This window comes from Poecilia formosa, unplaced genomic scaffold (genome assembly GCF_000485575.1).
Source record: "Poecilia formosa unplaced genomic scaffold, Poecilia_formosa-5.1.2 Scaffold201, whole genome shotgun sequence".
NCBI classification, from domain to species: Eukaryota; Metazoa; Chordata; class Actinopteri; order Cyprinodontiformes; family Poeciliidae; genus Poecilia; species Poecilia formosa.
The window spans coordinates 852,617-873,979 of NW_006800140.1; the positions used below are offsets into that span (position 1 = coordinate 852,617).

Consider the following 21,363-nt stretch of genomic DNA (forward strand, 5'->3'; position numbering starts at 1 on the left):
AACTTGTTTAGAGCCACAAAAGTTGTAAGATCTTTAGATCTTTAAAGAAAAAAAAGGAATAATTTTTTTGACAATTATCTACTATTTTTACATTTTAAACCATTTTATACTAAACAAAACTCTTACTAAAATGATAAATGTTCAATTTTAAAAAAAATATAATGGTAATAAATTAACTTATTTTTTTACTCATGAACTGCCTTAGTGCTGAAATGTGCTAAAAAAAATTAATTTGATTGATTAATTGATTGAAATAAATGTTTGCCTTAGAAGGTCCTAAATGTATCTTTTTTTTTCCCTTTTTCTAAGTAATTCAATAAAAATTTATGGTTCCACTATAAAATGTATTACTTCTCCTTTAAGGAAAAGTTTGAAAACAATATTTTTGATATTTTTCTTTATAATAATAATAATTGGTTATTTTATGTTTTTGCTCATGTATCTTTTGCAGCCCTAAACAGTTGAACCAGTTATTTAAAAATCCACTAATCAGAAGCTTGATTGGCTGATAGTCTGAGCATATTACCATTAGTGTATGTAAACTTCTGACTCATCTTTGTGAGAGACAAATAATGCTTCAATTGACATTAAAATATTCATTTAAATGATCTAAAGATGAACCAGAACTTTTCTAATTTTTAAATATTCTAATTGTCTTAACTCTAACTTTAAATTAATTCTCTTAAATCTCTTTTTGAGCATTTTGTTGTGAAACTGTTGATCTTTTCATTTAATTAAAGGCCCTTCAAGGCTACAAACACTGTGATGCAGGTATTAGATTGTGTTTCTCTTATCTGCCCCCATCAAATAAACAATAAAGTTACAATAAAAAGTTTGCAATAAAGTAATTTAATTTGGCATCAATACTGGACAGATTAGCACTTTTTTCTCACTAATTCACCAATAATATCTTTGGGATTAAGGCAGATTATTGTTTTAACCGAGTTTTTGGCCTCATTAAAAAATAAACTGAATTATTTAGGAAAAGTTTCACAAACAGCAAACATTTTAACTGAAGTTTCCTCAAACACAGAAACCCATTAAATAAACTTAAGTTTCTGCTTCACACTGCAAAAACACAAAATCCTACCAAGGATTTATAGAGCAAATATCTTAGTTTACTTGAAATAAGATAAAACTAACTTACACTTCAGCAAAATATATAAGCTTGTTTTAAGTCATTAATTCCTTAATATTGATTTTAAACGTTGTGGTTTTGTTGGCAGATTATTTCACTTCTAATGTGGCAAAATGTTTTGTTATAAATAGACATAATTTGCCAGTGGAAACAGTATTTTTAAAAACAAGCTGAAAAGTTACTTTTCTCCTATTTCAAGTGTACTAGCATATTTGCACTGGACCAAATAAACTTGGTAAGACTTTGTGTGTTTGCAGTGCAGCGAAGCGTTACTCCTCTGAAGCGGCTTTCACACGTCATAATTAAAAGCAAAAACAACAACAAAGACGGAGCCGTGCAGAACAAACATCTCCAGACCTTCCTGTTTCTCATGCTTCTCCTGCTTCATTTGTGCGGTTGCTGAGTGAAAGCCACTAGTGGCAGAGAGGCCCAGAATAGCCGAGGGTGGGGAAGGCCGGCCGGCGCTCGCATGTGGGATGTAGCGTCTCTAAACCATCTGCTAGTCTGTGGAATGGAGGCTGCTTCCTCGTGCATGCCAGTGGTCGGAGTCGGGCCTACACACCCTCAGTTATTTCTGTCGTTCTCTGTGTAGCCACTCTCTAATTCTAGCTTCTCTTCTTCTTCTCGTTTGGCCTTTGGGAGATGACAAGTATCTCACAACATAATGGAGAAATAAAGCTCTGACGACTGTTTTAGATGTATAAACTTGAGAAACAACTGACACGTTTTTGTACCTACATTTGGGTCTCACCTGGTTCTAAAAATTTAAAAACAAAAAAACCATCCAGCCGTTTTATAGGAATAAGTTATTGATTTTTGGTGTCTGGAAAATGAGCCGTTTCAAAAACCTTCAAACGGAAAATGCTGCTGAAAATCCTGCTGATTTGTGCTGCTGATCACAAATCAGCAGCAGGCACTGCCCGTTACCTAGCAACCCCAGCGGAACTCGGCCGTTACCTAGCAACCCCAGCGGAACTCGGCCGTTACCTAGCAACCCCAGCGGAACTCGGCCGTTACCTAGCAACCCCAGCGGAACTCGGCCATTACCTAGCAACCCCAGCGGAACTCCAGCCCATTTAATCAGCTAGTTTTCAAATTCAGATTTAAAAATACTTTATTAATCCCAAAGGGAAATAAAATGTTGTTGTAACTCATTAATCCAAATTCTTCAGAGTTCCTGTTGGCAGGACAGATCTGCTATAGCAGTCTGTATTGCAGCAAATATGAAGAAGCTTGTCTTTAAAAAAAATATGATTTTTTATTTTTATTTTGAAGTGTTTTATTTTGAAAGGTCTACACAATCCCTTTTTTCATGAATGGCTTTTAATTTATCAGCAACATGGAACCTGTTTAGGCAACAATCAATTTTTGATTTTAATGATTGATTAAATATAGAACTTGAAATATCCATCTATATGTTAAACATCCATCCATCCATCCATCCATCCATCCATTCATCCATCCATCCGTCCATCCAACCAACCAACCAGCTGTTAACCATCCATCCATCCAGATGACAATACATTTATTGATTAAACTCCTGATCAGCCCGATTGCCTCCAGCCTCCTGTCAGGTTCGGTGGTGGGGTAGTGGTGATGTGGGTTTATTCTGAGCAGTTTGCTGTCATTGAGATGTTCTGAACCAAACACTGGGTTATATAAAAGAAGAAGCCCTTTTTAAACCCCTCTGCCTGTTTTCTTGATACCTGTTTTGTTAATTTATCATGAACTGAATGTCTTTGTGGAAAATGTTCTCACCCAACATTGTATCCATGCAGTCCTCGTTCTGTAAAGTAACACTATGGGTGTACTGATACGTAACCCCACTGCTCTGAAATATCTCAGGGTAGAAAAATGCCTAAAATGTAGCTTTAATTATCTAAAATTCCTGAAAGTAGCTTCAGTTATTTTCTTTTACGTCCAGTGAGGTGAAAGTCGAGGACTATTTATGGGTATGAGAATAAACAGAACCCGTGGTGCCGTTAGTCACGCCATCAGTTAACGGTAACGCCGACATTCCTGGCACATTGTTGCTGTTGATCATTGAATTATGTTGAACTGATTAAGTCAAACGCAGTGACTAATGAATATTGGAGCGCAATGCTGAACATTCCTGTTTACTCTGGTATCTGAACGTTCGGGTGAGCTGCTCCGCTGGGGAACATAAATCCCCAACAATGTAATGGCCGACTGTTGGGGAATTCTGCAGCCGTACAGAGATTTCCATTGTTGCCCAAAGAGTCCAACGTTTGTCTTCCTCGCCGACTTAAATGTGCAGCGGTGAGAAACACAAAAGGCTGTTTGAGTGAATTATTGTGTGTTTGTCCAGAAGCATTCCAGGCACCTGGTGAAACACAAACGCACACTCTCACCGTAAAGGAATGTCTACTGGAAACCGTATCAGGCCCACAGCCCTGCTGCAGCTCAGCTCGTCGCCGTTCTCTGATCCTCTCTTTTCATTTTACACTTTAACTTTAACAGGCCGGAAGTAACTGCAACTTTAGTAACCGATTGATCGATTATTCTGAAGATTAATCGGATAAAAATGGCACATTTTACAGATATTTAATTGAACTACTTAAGTCTTTTTTATATACACAACGCCGTTAATATAATTTTTTGAGTCTGTATATGTAATGAGTAATCAATTGCTAAAATAGTTGATTATTTCAACAGTCAATTAATCACAATTAGTCATTTCAGCCCTACACTTTTTTATACATTGGGAATACATACAAGATGCAGATAAACAAATAATTCCTTTTTTAACAAGGAATTAAAAAAGGGAATTGTCTAAAAATGTAGGCGATGCTTATTGACTACATTTTTTATTTATTTATTTTTGCCATTTTAGACAATGCTTACTAAAAATAAGGCTCAGTTAGAAGGTTTATTGGAGACATCTTAACTTGTTGAAGCTAAAACTGCCACTTGAATAGTTTTGGCTAAAACAGACAAAAGTGTTTTTATCTTAACTGCAAAATGTTTATATTTTATGTACAGTTTTGGCTTAATTACTGCTCTGAATATGTTTTTTTTTCCCCAACCAAGTTACCCTTTTAAAATCTGTATAAACCAGTTAATGATTAATTGGTTATTAAATGAGTTGCCGATTAATTCAATAATCAATTAATCACGGTTAATTCGATTAATCGATCCAGCCCTACTTTATTTCTTTTTATCGCTGCGCACAGCAGCAATAACCGATTTTCAGACCTCAACGTGACCTGAACGGTTCGTTCTGTCAAGCCTGACGCATTTCCTAGAAAACGGGAAGTTCTTCCAGCCATCCATCCTCCACGTCATACCAGAGTCTCGTCTGTCTGCGGCGGCTGATGGCTCGTCTCGGTCCGCTACGTAAAGGGATAAGCAGGCCCAGATGGAGCAGGTCAGATATGCCTGTCTGCATGATTTAGCCACAAGTCTGGGAGGACGACAGCAGGGACAAGAACCGAGCTAATGTCCCACCCCCAACCATGTCAAACACTTACCACATGGGAGAGGTGTAGATCACTTTGATGATCTCTTTTGATCTGCTCTGCGTGGGAATCAGGATTTCCAGATGTGGTTTCCGACGGCCCTTGACCTCTAGGTGACCCGGCTACTGTGAGAAGGGAAGACTTTCTGTGGCTCTGCTGCACGGCTTATTGACTAGCAGGGTTTGTTAGCAGGTGGAACGAAGGGGTTAAATGTATCTGGTTACAACAGGACTTAAAAGTCCATGAAAACATGAACCTATACATTTGTACAGTTGGCAGAGTGTACTGTAAATAGATATTTAATATTTAAACAGTTAACATGTAACACTTTCAGAAACAAGAATAGTTATAACTACAGATCCAGATAATCCCTGGCATGTTTTAATCTGTATTGGACCTTAGATCAGATGGTGAAATCAAAAGCAAGTCATAAAGACGTGATAAAAATGTTATTAAAAATATATTTTTTATTCGTTAAAACTATGATAGTTTAATCGTGACAGTTTGATCTGACAAAGATAATCTGTGAGCTACTATTGCCGTCTGAAGAAATGCACTGTTCCCCACCAAAAACAACCAATCAGAGCCAGGAGGAGGGGCTTAGTGCTGTCAATCAACTCATGAACACACTGCTAAATGTGCTAATGGTGGAGAAACAACTTACTGTTACAGGAAAACCATTTATCTGCTGCCATGCTAACTAGCTTTAGCATTCAAGGAGGAACTGGGGATTGACATGATTGACAGCACTAAGACCCGCCTCTTGGCTGTGATCAGTTGTTTCTAGTTAGCATTGGGAGAAGCTTGATTTTTTCACAGACTATCTGTCTGACATGTCATACCAAACTGTCATGACATGGAGACAGTTTAGACAAACATGTATAAAAACATTTTTTGTTCCATCAGTAAAAGCATCTAGAAGTGAGATAATTAAATCCTGTTTATTGTATTTTCTAGCGACGGACTGGTGACCAGTCCAGGTTTCATCTGCCTCTCTCTGATTGGCTGGGGTAAACTCGATCACCCCTCCGACCCCGAAGAGGGCAGAAAACAAGCGAGTGAGGCATTTTTATAGCAACGAGGTCTGGGAACATTTTTAGGATGTTCATTAACTGAACTCTTGATGCAGAATATTGGATGTTTACGGGGGACACTAGATCATAAGCCGAGTTGAAAGATTAAACTCCCTGTTAATTATCAGCCTCCTCTTTGATGCTCTTTATGTTGACAGCACACGGTTTGTTTCCAGCTTATCAAAAGCCTCCCTTTCATAAGATCAATCCATTTCTTCGCACAGGCTTGGCGTTTAAAAACCTCCAGACACAATCAAAGGAAAGGTCTCCCTGGTATTTATGTCATCCCCGCAGCACATCTTCCTGCCACACATGCCAAAGATGCAGGCAGTTATTACAGACCTCTGCACTGTCCTGTCTGAGGTAATTCCTATGTTTGAGCTCAGAAAATGTGGTGTTGTGTGTGGCATGCATTGTTAAATACCTGTATGGTCACTGAATAAGAGTAGAGGAATGTTTCAATGTAACTGGATTTCTTTCAGAAGACATACCAGCGGTGCTGGTGGATTCTGGATCCAAGTTTTCACAGATTTTCCCACCTTCAAATCACAGTGGCATCTTTTCTAAACAATAGAAAAATGTTTACAGTGGATCAAAAAAAGGTATACACCGCAGTAGAAATGGTTTTATGGCATAAAAACATTTTGGTCAGGTGTGACGTATTCCAACCTGGATGAAAACATAATAATGTAATTCTCTTAGTATTTTTCTGAGGCTGCATTCACTCAAGCCCTGTTTGGTTCATTAAAGTGAACTCTGGTACGGTCTGAATGCATACGTGAACAGAGACCGCTCCAAAAGCAGGAACTAAACTATATCGCAGGGCATTCTGGGTAAATCCAACCAGAACAAATGTGCTAATATAGCCTAGTATATATCACACATCTGCAAAAGTTCATTTCTGTTTATGTTTGTGAAAACGGAAGTTGTGCTCAATGTCTTTTTTACAGGTTTTTGTGTTGTTTCCTTCAGGGTGCAGCGCCCCCACAGACGAGGAGGGGAACAGGTTTTTCCAATTGAGTGTGAAAGTGAACCACAGAAGCAAAATGTTACAACCTAAAAATAAAAATAAATCCAGGAAAATATACAAAGTAAGGACACTGGTGTCCTCATGGCAGTAAAGGAGCTAAAATAAATTAAATAAAAAAAGAAGCAAAAAAAAAAAGTTCATGTAGGGTTCCAGTGCTTATGCAACCAAGTTTTCACTCCTTTTCCAAATATATTTTTAGCATGTATATGTATATTTTGTTGCATTGTACAGGATTTATTTCACGTGAAAGACGGAAAACATTTTGAAAGATTTCTTATGGTCTCCTTTTGTATGGTACAAGAACCAGTGAGTTTGGCAGAGCTTTAAAAAGCTTTAAATAACTCCTGGTCTACAACATGATGCTGTGCTTTTCAGGTTTTTTCTTTCACAATTTAATTTTCCTTACATTCTTGTTCAGGATGTGAACAAAAGAAGCAAGAAACATCGTTCATGCAGTATTATTGTTTTAGAAGAAACCAATCAATGATTAATTGAGGTCATTTGGTGAAGTTATGAAGTGTACGCCAAGTTAAATTAACAGAATAAATGATGAAATCATCAGATTAAATCTATTTAGATAATAAGGGCAGCAGATGGAGATGGTGGATTTTTAATTTGCTGCCTTGTTATAAAACTAATCACACGCCTTAATGAGCGATCCGTGTCATGTAGGAATCTGCTGCTAAATGAGAAATCAGTAAGAATGTGTTTCAAATTCCAAACACCACAATTAAACTAACTCCAACTCCAAACAACTGAGAAGCTTCATTAAATCCTGCTAAACCAGCAGCTGGAAACCTTTGAGTCATTCAGCGAACCAAGCTTTTAACATATGATGAAGCACGACTCGGTTTCTGGAAATAAATACACACATCAATAAATCAGTAAAGTTAGAAGTAACATCCAGAAAAGAAAAGTGCTGCTCAAATCTGGAATGTAATGCCAACTGATGTTATATTTAATGATAGTAAAAAATTTAAAGGACAGACAAAACAATATTGTAGTAAACTGTAAACAATGTAAGCTCCTGGTTGTGAACTAATGTATTATACAAGAGTTAATTAAGTGTTTAACCAAAAATTACATGTAGTCTGCCATGTTATTTTGGTTTAAATTAATGTCTAAAAATAGTTTTAGTGATGTAACGAAGTGACTATAAGAATATTTCTATTTTATAAATGCCAGAACAATGAGAGAATTTTTTTTATTAGTTTGAGCCGTCTGTTTACATGACTTCAGTGACTGGAGGTACTTTTTGAAGCCAGTAAAACTTTTCGGAAACTACTTGCATGTTATTGTTCACATCCATAACGTTTTAAATTTCGCGCATGCGCACAATGCTGGAGGGCAGAAAGACGATTTCTTTACATGCCGTCCGCAGCCGTGCTAAAACAATCCCGTAAAAAATTAAACATGGAGATGGCGGTATTATTAATTTAGTGCTATGAGCCGCAGCAAACGGAAAAATAACGCAGAATAACCGTTAAAATATAAGTCAAAGCCACTTTTCCCCCTCGCTCTCTATGTGTCGGCTACGCTACACGCAGACGCGTTGCCATAGCAACTGATCACAACGCCACAAACTGTATCAGGATCCAACACTGAAAGACACCGAAACATTTCCCACACAAAGAAGAGAACATTCAGCCAGCTACAGCTCTGTGTTTTTAGGCTTGATGCTTATTTTGTGCTTTTAGCTGCTATTAGCTAAGATAACAGCAGTGGCTGATTAGCTCATTTAAATATCTGCTCTACTGATGGTCTGTTAGAGTTGGTGTTTAGGTCACCTTTTTTATATTTATTTTGTCACAAAATTACAAAAAGGTTGTTAAAGTCTAAGACTAACTGACCTACTTCCCTCTCCCTCGCTAGGAAGAAGTTTTACTTAATTAAAACTTTTTCCTTGCCTTTTTATCTAGTTCTGATAGTGACAAACATACACACTCCTAAAACCACTCAGGGATCACAACTGATTATTATTACTGCCAGAATTAGCAACAGCAAATGAAAGCAGAAGCATAACCTCATGCTGACGTCACACTTTTTCTCCTGAAAACATTTACAACATCGGTGCGTCAGCGAAAATAAAGACTTTCTGGAATGTTATTTCCTGAGCAAGCAGATACGAAGACTCTTGTAAACCAAACAGGAGCGACACTTTGGTTCCCAGTGGATGGCGAGGAGAACAGGAAGCAATCATTTGACCAGATTGGAAGTAAGAACAAGTTACGGTCACTCTCCTCGCAGACTTGTCATGCAATGCTGATGTAACACGAAGAGGGCAGCTGTTTACTTTATATCTCAGAAATGCGGAATAATGTCTTCATTTCCCTTGTGACTGGTAAAGATTCAGCTGTTGCTCAATAACACCATCCAAACATCATTTTATTCACATTAAACCTTACAGAGAGAATTACGTAACGGCCGCTCGCTGTGTGCATGCTCTGAATTCCAGCATGCTGGAACAAGTTTCCAGAGTTTGAAGCCCCTTTGTAACAAAGTACAGACTCTGCCAGAGGGCAGAAGATAAATCAAAACAGCAAACAGGACATCTCAAATGATCTGAAGATCTGCTCCGGCATGACAGATAATACTCTGCTTTCATTCAGTGACGTGATCATGACTTTAGATGATACACTACAAAAACACAAAATCTTACCAAGTAATTTTGGTCTGGTTTCCAGTCCAAATAACTTAGCACACTTGAAATAAGACAAACCAACCTAAAGGTAACTTTTCAGCCACATGTAGAGGTTTTTTAGAGTAAATAAATCTTTAATGTTGCTGAACAGAACTAGTTCCCATGGCAGATAAAGTAACTGATAACATGGGAAAAATGTATTGCTATAAATGAAACAATCTGCCAGTGGAACTAGAAGTGGGTTGCTAGGTAACAGGGCTGGGCTGGCTGGGGTTGCTAGGTAACGACATAATGCCCGTTGATTGTGAAATAAGTGGAACTAGAACTTTTTCATCAATATTAAGGAATTATTTACTTAAAACAGCTCTCTATCTTTCTTAAAAGTTACTTGTAAATTCGTTTTTTCTTATTTCAAGTGTATTATTTGTGATTATGCGTGATGTATTATTTCAAGATACTTGCACTAGAAACTAAACCAAAATTACTTAGTAAGATTTTATGTTTTTGCAGTGAACCGCTAAAATTACACTCCTGTGATACCAAATTCTTGTTCTGGTGCAAATCATGGGTATGCATTAGGACAGGGGTGTCCAAAATGTGGCCTCGGGGGCCGTTCGTGGCCTCTGGACTGATTGTGTGTGGCCCCTGACTTCAGTTCAAGAAGGATATAAATCTGGACCCCCAGTACAGGTATTTAAAAATGATCACAAACAACTAAAATATTCTTACAATAGAAAACAATGGCTATAATCAGAGGTGGACAGAGTACCCAGAAATTGTGCTCAAGTTAAAGTCAAACTACTTCAACATATCTTTACTCAAGTATAAAGTAGCCATCCAAGAAATTACTCAGAGTAAAACTGTGTTTGGAAAAAGTCTACTCATGTTCTGATAACTGATCAAATTATCTATCCTTTAATATTTAAAAATTGTATAATCAGATGGACCAAAATATAACGTTAAGTGGAAATTTTGGTATTTTTAAAAATGACAATTCATATTTAAATAATCAGGCAAAAAATTATTCTAAATCAGTTTCTTTCAATAAAAAACTGATGAAACTTTAACAAATACTGCAGTGTCTGTTTCTGGTGAATTTTTGGTTAAAACATGTTTGTTTTTCTTTCAGTGGGTGGAAAATCCAGAATTTTTACTCAAGTAAGAGCAGAGATACTTCATAACTCAAGTGAAAGTAAAAAGTACAGAGCAGTAAAAATACTCCTAAAAGTAATTTTTTTGTAACTCGTTACTACCCAACTCTGTTAATAAGAAGTAAAAAGCCAGAGGAGCACAATGGAGGCAACATCTTGACTCTTGGCCTCTCGCCATCCCATCCTCCCAAATTCCAGCCTTCACCTTGACCAAACTTTGTTCACTTGCTAAATAAGGCACAGAAGCCAAGGCGCTACCTCATGGTGCGTGTGGTCTGCAGTAATTCAGGACGGCCCGTCGCCCACGCTCACACAGAAAAGCATTCTGAGATACAGCCGCAGAGCAAGACGCTGTTTAGACTACCCACAATCCCATCCAACTCTTCCCCCCGCAGGCAGACGGTCGGCCTGTGCCCCCGGACTGCGAGCGCTGTGAAACCTTTCCTGTCAAAATGAAAATAAATGAGTTTAAGGAGCCGGAGAGGGAAAAGGTAAGAGGCAGCTCAGAAAGGAAAACTTTTCTGAGAACTGATCAAGCTATGCTGAACATTCAATGTCTAGCTGATGACACCATTTTTTTAAGGATTTAGAAATGCTAGCAAATGACTATTAAAACAACTGAATGTCTTTGTCACATGAGCCAAAATCACCAAGTCAAATTGTGCAACTGTATGGTCAATGGAAACGCAGCTAGTGACTGTTAGATCAGGTGGAAGCGAAGGGTCAAAAGCACCTGTGTGTTTCAACAACACGCAAAAATCACAGCACCTTCTAGTGGCCTAGCATGACAACTACAGTCTTGACAAAGTGTGAAACTTTTCCCGAATCAACTTCTGAAAATACTGGCAGTTTCCAGTCAGCGGTCTCGTGTAAATGTCCCCTCATGCCGACGCTTTGTGAATCCAGTTAAAACTTTTCAGGAAGTTTGAAGTTACATAGGTGTGAAAGCAGAGACAACACAAACCGCATGGCTGCAGGGTTGTTTACGAAAAGGAGGGTAGTGATGCCAAAAGAACATGCGCATTATGACTATATGTCAAAATCACAGCGCCCTCCAGTGGCGTGGCATGATAACTGCAGAAGACTTAAGACAGTCTTGTCTAAAGCATGAAATTTTTCCCAAATAAAAATAATGTTGGAAATCCTAAAGTGGGAAATGTTTAGTCTGAATTAACGTCAGACAGTGAGAAAGAAGCTCTACTGATTGTTTTAAAACAAAAAACCTGATAAAAGATCTGCAGTCCATGATACGTTTTGAATAGACAGCTTTCAGTTTTTCTGTTTGGTATTTTTTTGTTTTCAACCATGTTCCTCTCCTCGTTTCCCCGGCTCTCACAGTCGCAGAGTGATAATGATGCAGCTTACTCAAGAATGGGTGTGAACGCGGGCAAAGCACTGTGTCAACATTGCACAAACTGGAGCTAAACCTGTGAGTTATGAGCAAGTCACCATGAACCTTGTGAGTAAAAACACGAGTAAAAGTGGAGAAAATGACAAGAAGTGCCTTGTTTTTGAAGGCTGGTCTCTGTTCCATGTGTTCACTTCACCGGACAAGGAGAGGCTTGTTTACCTGACAGACATCCAGTTCACAGCGTCTCCATTTGGGAACGGTGACATCAGTGGAACAGTTTGGACCTCAAAGAGAAAACTGAGGTTAAAACCGGATAGAGAGCTTTTATTTGAAGAATATTGGAATTAACTTTAAAAAATGATAAACTTCTTCCACTGCTTACAGTAAAAAACAGAATTGCACAACAAATTCTGGAGTTATAATCCAGAATAGGGAAATATAACTTTTAGTATTTATTTACAATTTAAGCAAAAAGAAATTACACTGAAAAAAAACACATCATACCAAATATTTCTGTCAGTTTATAGTGCAAATATTTCAGAATATTTGGAATAACTTACAAGAAACTTTTCAATAAGATATATTTGTTTGTTTTAAGTCAATAATTCCTTTATATTGATAAAAAGTTCCAGTGGCCCAACACTGTTACCTAGCAACGCCAGCCAAGCCCAGCCCGTCACCTAGCAACCCAGTTCTATTTCCACTGGCTGGTTATTTCACTTATAACAGAACATTTTTCCCATGTTACAGGTGAAATAATCTACCATTGGAAATAGTACTTTATTTTATCAATGTTAAGGAATTATTGACTTAAAATGAGCTCCTGTTTCTTGCTGAAAAGTTACTTGTGAGTTAGTTTTGCCTCAGTGTGATAAGATATTTGGACTAGAAACTAGACAGAAATACTTGGCATGATTTTGTGTTTTTGAAGTGTACGACATTTGGACATCATATTAATGGTGCACAACATCCAAGTGAAATGATCTTTAATTTTATTTAGCTTTAAGAAGTAGCCATCAAATGCAGGAAAAGCTATTTATTCATATTTTAGCATTTGTTATCTTGTTATGGTCCAAAATGGAGATTAGTTTGACACCACCGATGTACAGTATTCCCAACTTGAAAAAAGAATTAGAATAAATCATTCAAGGCCAAAAAATTAATATTCATTATCAGTATATGTAAACTTCTGATTGAACCTGAATGCTGTAAACCAAATATTCAACCTCCCAACTTACTAATACAGAGGAACCATAGTATAACTGATAATGGTGAGTTTGAAGGAAAACTAAAGGCTGTTCTGATGAGCATAAAAGAGAAATGTAGTTCCCATTTTGCTGCTCAATCCTGGACTCTCTGGAGGAATCTGTTGAAGAACAAGTTGTGAAACGTTGCAAGTTGCAAAACATTCTGATTCTGGGTAGGCTGCCAAGTAAAATGAGTTTCTCCAAATACCTAAAGACCACAAAGCAAGAGTCGAAAAGCACATTTACTTTAACTTAATTAAAATTATTGTTATTTTTGCTTCTAAGCTTCCATTACTGTTGCCACCTTGCATCAAGTATGCCTGTATTTGTCCAACTGCTGTGGACCACCCACAGCATACAGGAAGTGGCACAATTTCTACATTTAAAATACGATAGAAAAACAAAATTTGCTCCGTCACATAACTGCATTTCCACAGTTATGCTGATTGAGCCCAACTCTACATTTCTGGTAAACTAGCTGAGAGTTTTGCAGTTTTAGTAGTTTTTAATTTCCACATCATAATGCCACTAAAAGTACCAGCAGTCATTTTTATATACCTGTTTTTTTTACTGTTAGATTGGAAACAATCTGTCTGTTTACATCATTTTAAGGGGGACATATTATGCAAAAGTCACTTTTTGCATGTTTTTGTACTTCCATTTGGGTTTCGACTGCTTCTATAAACAGCAAAAGCACTTCAAAAATAGCTGATTTTTGGTAATAAGTTAGTGTTTTTTGGTGTCTGGAAAATGAGCTATTTAAAAATCTCCCCATTGCTAAGTTACTGCACCGTTGCCTAGCAACGCCAGCTGAGCTCAGCCCCATTACCTAGCAATCCAAGCAGAGTTTCAGCATCTTTGGTCAGTTGGTTTTATCTCTGTATGGTTTGCACAATGGCTGCTGGAAAAGACAACTTTCTGCTCTACTAATGCTTTTCAAAGATGTAAGGTGGTCTAATTGCTCATCTGTTTGCAGCCATTTTCATGTGAGTGTAATCGTTGAATTGGCCAACAGCATTTAAATTGGTGGATTTAAAGTGGCAAGATGCCCTAAAACGCTCTGAGCAGACAAACAATTTTCTGCAAAAATAATGTAATGAACATAATAAATCACCTTTAAACAAATATGAACAAGCCGTTCTCCATTCTCTTTTTCCAAAATGTGTTTTCTGATTATTTTAAGACCCCCAGAGTAGAAACAAAATGGCAATACTTTAAAAATGACAAATTTTCCATAGACAATATTCATGAACCATCTTGTCTTTGTTCAAATAGTCATGTAACATTTGAGGCTTTAAATTAGTTTTATTGGCTAGACTGAGGCCAAACCTTGGAACTAGACAAACACAAATTGTCTAGAAGCAACAAATAAATAGATGTAGTAACTTTCTAAAGCTGCGTAATGACGAGTGTGTAGCTGTCTTACCAAACAACAAAATCTCCCAGTGATTAATCTTCCAGGCGACATTGCTTATTAGAGCCTCCGCCATCCTGGAGTTTCCACGGTTTAGCGCGCTTCTTACAGTAAATGAAAGGACAGTGTTGCGCGTCCTCCGTAATGATCATGTGGCAGCCACATGGGTCCCACTATGACATCACCGCGGGCCAATCTGACAACACCAAAGCAGCCCATTCATAACTGCTCTTTAACTGGTGGTAAATAACGCTGGTGTACGTTAGACAGAGGATGCATTCATGACAAACAGACATGGGCCAGGATTCAGTACAGCACAAGACTTATTATGAACTCATCGTGTAAGAAATAACATTGGGTGGGACCTCCACCCATGTTGGTTTACCTGTTAAAAGATGTGAAAAAGTCTTAAAAGTACGTTTTAATAAATAATTTCATACCGAAAAAAATCATACTTTTAATTTAAGTACATTTATTCAGTGAAAGGGAAAAATGTAGTGTAATAAAAATTAAATGCAGGACTATTTTGATACCTCGTTTCTATAAAATAAATGCCACTCGAAATTTTTGAAAAATGACTTTTTAGCATCTTGGAGCTCTTAATTATTAATCAAAGGTTTCCTTGAAAATCCCCAAAATGAAAAACAAGAAAACAGGCTATTCAAGTAAGGTAGAAAATGAATGAAATAAAGAAGTCCCCCTCCCAACTTCTCCATATCTTAATTCTGAGCAATGAATGAAGAGTTTTAGGCTGTTTTCACTGCCAATAGTCTGATAGACTTGGTTCAAATGCAACATATGATGCAATTTCAGTTGCCATGGTTCTCTTCCACAATGCACTGCGTCAAACCAAACTATTGAAAAACCTGTTCCCCTCCTCGCCTGAGGGGGCGCTACACCAAGAACCCCTGAAAGAAGCAACATAAAACCCTCTAAAGAAGACACCGAGCATAACTTCCTTCTTTAATGTAAACAAAAATGGAGTGGTGTCAGATTTTAGCGGTTGTAGGATTTCTCATTTGTCTTTAGTTTCTCCAGGTAACGCTAGCTAGCGTTTGTTTTTGTTGTATTTACCTAGAATGCCCTGCGCTGCAGTCCACTTCCTCCATTTGGAGCAGTTTCAGGTCCGCTTGCCATTTGCATATGCATTGAAAATGCACCAGGGTTCACTTCAATCGAATGAAGACCGAGGCTTGTAGGCGGACGTTTGATTTTTATGGTCCATATCAGAGTTTGATTATTTATTCACACCTCCTCAAACGAACTGGACTTTCTAGGCAAACAGACTGGAGTTCGATTAAAGTGGACCAGGCAGGGTTGGTGTGAATCCACCTTCAGTCAGAACTTAAACGTAGACAGCAGAAAAAATACAGTCACCTTCCTAAAAAAATGGCCTGTCATTCTCTTTTGCCAAAATCACTTCTGGCACAGAATAACTCAGGCCTTTATTTTAGGAGGGCGACGATGTGGACTGATTGATTTTTTGGCTCCCTTCCCCCAGCATGTAAAAAAGACTGAGCAAGCCGAGTCTCACACCTCTCCTTTTGCCCTTCTTGCAGGAAAAAAATTGTTTCCCATCACCCCTGATGCAGAGTGGTTGCCACGGTGATGGGAATTTTCAGGATAAAAAAGGCGGATTTGCCTCTGCTTGGTGTTCTAGTTGTTAGATGTGTTAGTTTTGAAGCCTTTTTTCCCCACACACCACCTTGTGTCTCATTTAGAAATCATGGCAGGGAGGCAGAGTGAGAGCATGGTGTGATGCAGCAGCTGGCCATGTGCTCTTCCTACACGTGCTGCAGTGCTGCAGTATTCTGCAACAATTGGTCTGTTCAGTCATTGACGCCTCGCTGTGCTGCAGCTTTCAGAGGAGAAAAAAAATCATATCTCATAATGAAGTGAGTTTGCAAAATTAGAGTTTGGGAAAATAATGAGTGTGCATGTTTACAGAGATAAGGAAAATCAGGACAGGCGCCAAAGACAGACAGGGTGAGTCCCAGATTGGATCTTATCAGATGTGGGAAGTTAAACGAGGACAGAGTCAGAGACCACACCAATAACACATATTTATTTTGCAGAAACAGAGCTGAGGAACAGCTAAAAAAAAAAAAAAAGCTCTGCAAGAGGGTGGACAGACGTGCACAGGTGCTGCAGGAGAGAGACGACCAAGAAGGAAGAGAAACAGACAAGAAGGGAGAGGAGGAGGAAGCCAGTGGGGGGAGTGAGGCGAGGTGGAGGAGGAGACTGCAGAAGGAAAAAGGAGTGGGAGAGCAATTCCCAAACAGCTGTCCAGCAGACGTCCGAGTCATCCGGAGCGCAGCGCCCGGAGGCGGATACAGAAGGCAGGACACTGTCAGCACGCCGCAGGAGCAGCACTGCGGCACACACACTCACAGATACACACTTCATCCTGAGGGATACCGGAGCAGGATTCAGATCCAGCCGAGGTAAGGGAGAGATGTTTGACCTCACACTGCGATGCTAACATGATCGAGTGATGCTGCAGGAGATTTGCTGCTGACATGCATGTCTGTGGGGGGTTCCTCTGAGAAAATGGTTTGAACCATAAAACTATGATCAAGCATTTATAAAAATCTCTGCTTTGCTTTCATTCATGCAACCTTACAGTAAAACCGCATCAGATCCTTAAGATTGTGCTTTTCTTTATTACTACATCTTCCATACTAGTTCTGCACATTCAACATTTCATTTGTCTAAACGTTCAGCTTCTTCAGGAGAATTCTGCTGTATCTTTTTGCATTTTCAGCTTTCATACTTTTTATAATATTTTAACTTTTATGCAGATTTTGGCTCCACTGAAATTCAGCAAAAACTTTATCTTCAACAGCCTGTTTATTCTGCCTACTTCAGTCTAGAAACATAATTCAACTTTTAAACAAATCACAAGATGTTAAGGTATTTTCATATTATTCAGCTTTTTGATTTGAGTTTTTTATATTTTATGCANAATGTCTTTTTTACAGGTTTTTGTGTTGTTTCCTTCAGGGTGCAGCGCCCCCACAGACGAGGAGGGGAACAGGTTTTTCCAATTGAGTGTGAAAGTGAACCACAGAAGCAAAATGTTACAACCTAAAAATAAAAATAAATCCAGGAAAATATACAAAGTAAGGACACTGGTGTCCTCATGGCAGTAAAGGAGCTAAAATAAATTAAATAAAAAAAGAAGCAAAAAAAAAAAGTTCATGTAGGGTTCCAGTGCTTATGCAACCAAGTTTTCACTCCTTTTCCAAATATATTTTTAGCATGTATATGTATATTTTGTTGCATTGTACAGGATTTATTTCACGTGAAAGACGGAAAACATTTTGAAAGATTTCTTATGGTCTCCTTTTGTATGGTACAAGAACCTGTGAGTTTGGCAGAGCTTTAAAAAGCTTTAAATAACTCCTGGTCTACAACATGATGCTGTGCTTTTCAGGTTTTTTCTTTCACAATTTAATTTTCCTTACATTCTTGTTCAGGATGTGAACAAAAGAAGCAAGAAACATCGTTCATGCAGTATTATTGTTTTAGAAGAAACCAATCAATGATTAATTGAGGTCATTTGGTGAAGTTATGAAGTGTACGCCAAGTTAAATTAACAGAATAAATGATGAAATCATCAGATTAAATCTATTTAGATAATAAGGGCAGCAGATGGAGATGGTGGATTTTTAATTTGCTGCCTTGTTATAAAACTAATCACACGCCTTAATGAGCGATCCGTGTCATGTAGGAATCTGCTGCTAAATGAGAAATCAGTAAGAATGTGTTTCAAATTCCAAACACCACAATTAAACTAACTCCAACTCCAAACAACTGAGAAGCTTCATTAAATCCTGCTAAACCAGCAGCTGGAAACCTTTGAGTCATTCAGCAAACCAAACATATGATGAAGCACGACTCGGTTTCTGGAAATAAATACACACATCAATAAATCAGTAAAGTTAGAAGTAACATCCAGAAAAGAAAAGTGCTGCTCAAATCTGGAATGTAATGCCAACTGATGTTATATTTAATGATAGTAAAAAATTTAAAGGACAGACAAAACAATATTGTAGTAAACTGTAAACAATGTAAGCTCCTGGTTGTGAACTAATGTATTATACAAGAGTTAATTAAGTGTTTAACCAAAAATTACATGTAGTCTGCCATGTTATTTTGGTTTAAATTAATGTCTAAAAATAGTTTTAGTGATGTAACAAAGTGACTATAAGAATATTTCTATTTTATAAATGCCAGAACAATGAGAGAATTTTTTTTATTAGTTTGAGCCGTCTGTTTACATGACTTCAGTGACTGGAGGTACTTTTTGAAGCCAGTAAAACTTTTCGGAAACTACTTGCATGTTATTGTTCACATCCATAACGTTTTAAATTTCGCGCATGCGCACAATGCTGGAGGGCAGAAAGACGATTTTTTTACACGCCATCCGCAGCCGCGCTAAAACAATCCCGTAAAAAATTAAACATGGAGATGGCGGTATTATTAATTTAGTGCTATGAGCCGCAGCAAACGGAAAAATAACGCAGAATAACCGTTAAAATATAAGTCAAAGCCACTTTTCCCCCTCGCTCTCTATGTGTCGGCTACGCTACACGCAGACGCGTTGCCATAGCAACTGATCACAACGCCACAAAATGTATCAGGATCCAACACTGAAAGACACCGAAACATTTCCCACACAAAGAAGAGAACATTCAGCCAGCTACAGCTCTGTGTTTTTAGGCTTGATGCTTATTTTGTGCTTTTAGCTGCTATTAGCTAAGATAACAGCAGTGGCTGATTAGCTCATTTAAATATCTGCTCTACTGATGGTCTGTTAGAGTTGGTGTTTAGGTCACCTTTTTTATATTTATTTTGTCACAAAATTACAAAAAGGTTGTTAAAGTCTAAGACTAACTGACCTACTTCCCTCTCCCTCGCTAGGAAGAAGTTTTACTTAATTAAAACTTTTTCCTTGCCTTTTTATCTAGTTCTGATAGTGACAAACATACACACTCCTAAAACCACTCAGGGATCACAACTGATTATTATTACTGCCAGAATTAGCAACAGCAAATGAAAGCAGAAGCATAACCTCATGCTGACGTCACACTTTTTCTCCTGAAAACATTTACAACATCGGTGCGTCAGCGAAAATAAAGACTTTCTGGAATGTTATTTCCTGAGCAAGCAGATACGAAGACTCTTGTAAACCAAACAGGAGCGACACTTTGGTTCCCAGTGGATGGCGAGGAGAACAGGAAGCAATCATTTGACCAGATTGGAAGTAAGAACAAGTTACGGTCACTCTCCTCGCAGACTTGTCATGCAATGCTGATGTAACACGAAGAGGGCAGCTGTTTACTTTATATCTCAGAAATGCGGAATAATGTCTTCATTTCCCTTGTGACTGGTAAAGATTCAGCTGTTGCTCAATAACACCATCCAAACATCATTTTATTCACATTAAACCTTACAGAGAGAATTACGTAACGGCCGCTCGCTGTGTGCATGCTCTGAATTCCAGCATGCTGGAACAAGTTTCCAGAGTTTGAAGCCCCTTTGTAACAAAGTACAGACTCTGCCAGAGGGCAGAAGATAAATCAAAACAGCAAACAGGACATCTCAAATGATCTGAAGATCTGCTCCGGCATGACAGATAATACTCTGCTTTCATTCAGTGACGTGATCATGACTTTAGATGATACACTACAAAAACACAAAATCTTACCAAGTAATTTTGGTCTGGTTTCCAGTCCAAATAACTTAGCACACTTGAAATAAGACAAACCAACCTAAAGGTAACTTTTCAGCCACATGTAGAGGTTTTTTAGAGTAAATAAATCTTTAATGTTGCTGAACAGAACTAGTTCCCATGGCAGATAAAGTAACTGATAACATGGGAAAAATGTATTGCTATAAATGAAACAATCTGCCAGTGGAACTAGAAGTGGGTTGCTAGGTAACAGGGCTGGGCTGGCTGGGGTTGCTAGGTAACGACATAATGCCCGTTGATTGTGAAATAAGTGGAACTAGAACTTTTTCATCAATATTAAGGAATTATTTACTTAAAACAGCTCTCTATCTTTCTTAAAAGTTACTTGTAAATTCGTTTTTTCTTATTTCAAGTGTATTATTTGTGATTATGCGTGATGTATTATTTCAAGATACTTGCACTAGAAACTAAACCAAAATTACTTAGTAAGATTTTATGTTTTTGCAGTGAACCGCTAAAATTACACTCCTGTGATACCAAATTCTTGTTCTGGTGCAAATCATGGGTATGCATTAGGACAGGGGTGTCCAAAATGTGGCCTCGGGGGCCGTTCGTGGCCTCTGGACTGATTGTGTGTGGCCCCTGACTTCAGTTCAAGAAGGATATAAATCTGGACCCCCAGTACAGGTATTTAAAAATGATCACAAACAACTAAAATATTCTTACAATAGAAAACAATGGCTATAATCAGAGGTGGACAGAGTACCCAGAAATTGTGCTCAAGTTAAAGTCAAACTACTTCAACATATCTTTACTCAAGTAAAAAGTAGCCATCCAAGAAATTACTCAGAGTAAAACTGTGTTTGGAAAAAGTCTACTCATGTTCTGATAACTGATCAAATGATCAATCCTTTAATATTTAAAAATTGTATAATCAGACGGACCAAAATATAAAGTTAAGTGGAAATTTTGGTAATTTTAAAAATGACAATTCATATTTAAATAATCAGGCAAAAAATTATTCTAAATCAGTTTCTTTCAATAAAAAACTGATGAAACTTTAACAAATACTGCAGTGTCTGTTTCTGGTGAATTTTTGGTTAAAACATGTTTGTTTTTCTTTCAGTGGGTGGAAAATCCA

The 21,363-nt window shown here is 37.8% G+C and overlaps 1 protein-coding gene and 1 long non-coding RNA gene across 4 annotated transcripts in view; one reads left to right on the plus strand and one right to left on the minus strand.

The window, feature by feature from the left end:
* LOC107838021 (uncharacterized) overlaps positions 1–21,363 on the minus strand; it is an 82,158-nt gene that overhangs the window by 1,984 nt on the left and 58,811 nt on the right. The gene's annotated exons all lie outside the window — the stretch shown is intronic.
* Positions 8,732–21,363, plus strand: part of cdc42ep3 (CDC42 effector protein (Rho GTPase binding) 3) — a 28,419-nt gene continuing 15,787 nt past the window's right edge. The window contains exons 1-2 of one of the 3 annotated variants that reach the window (XM_016679086.1): positions 8,732–8,935; positions 16,600–16,968. The gene's annotated coding sequence lies outside the window, so the exon portion shown is untranslated. Of the gene's footprint in view, positions 8,936–16,350; positions 16,969–21,363 lie in introns of those variants that run through there. The other 2 variants (XM_016679087.1, XM_007566941.2) reach the window with 2 other exon arrangements.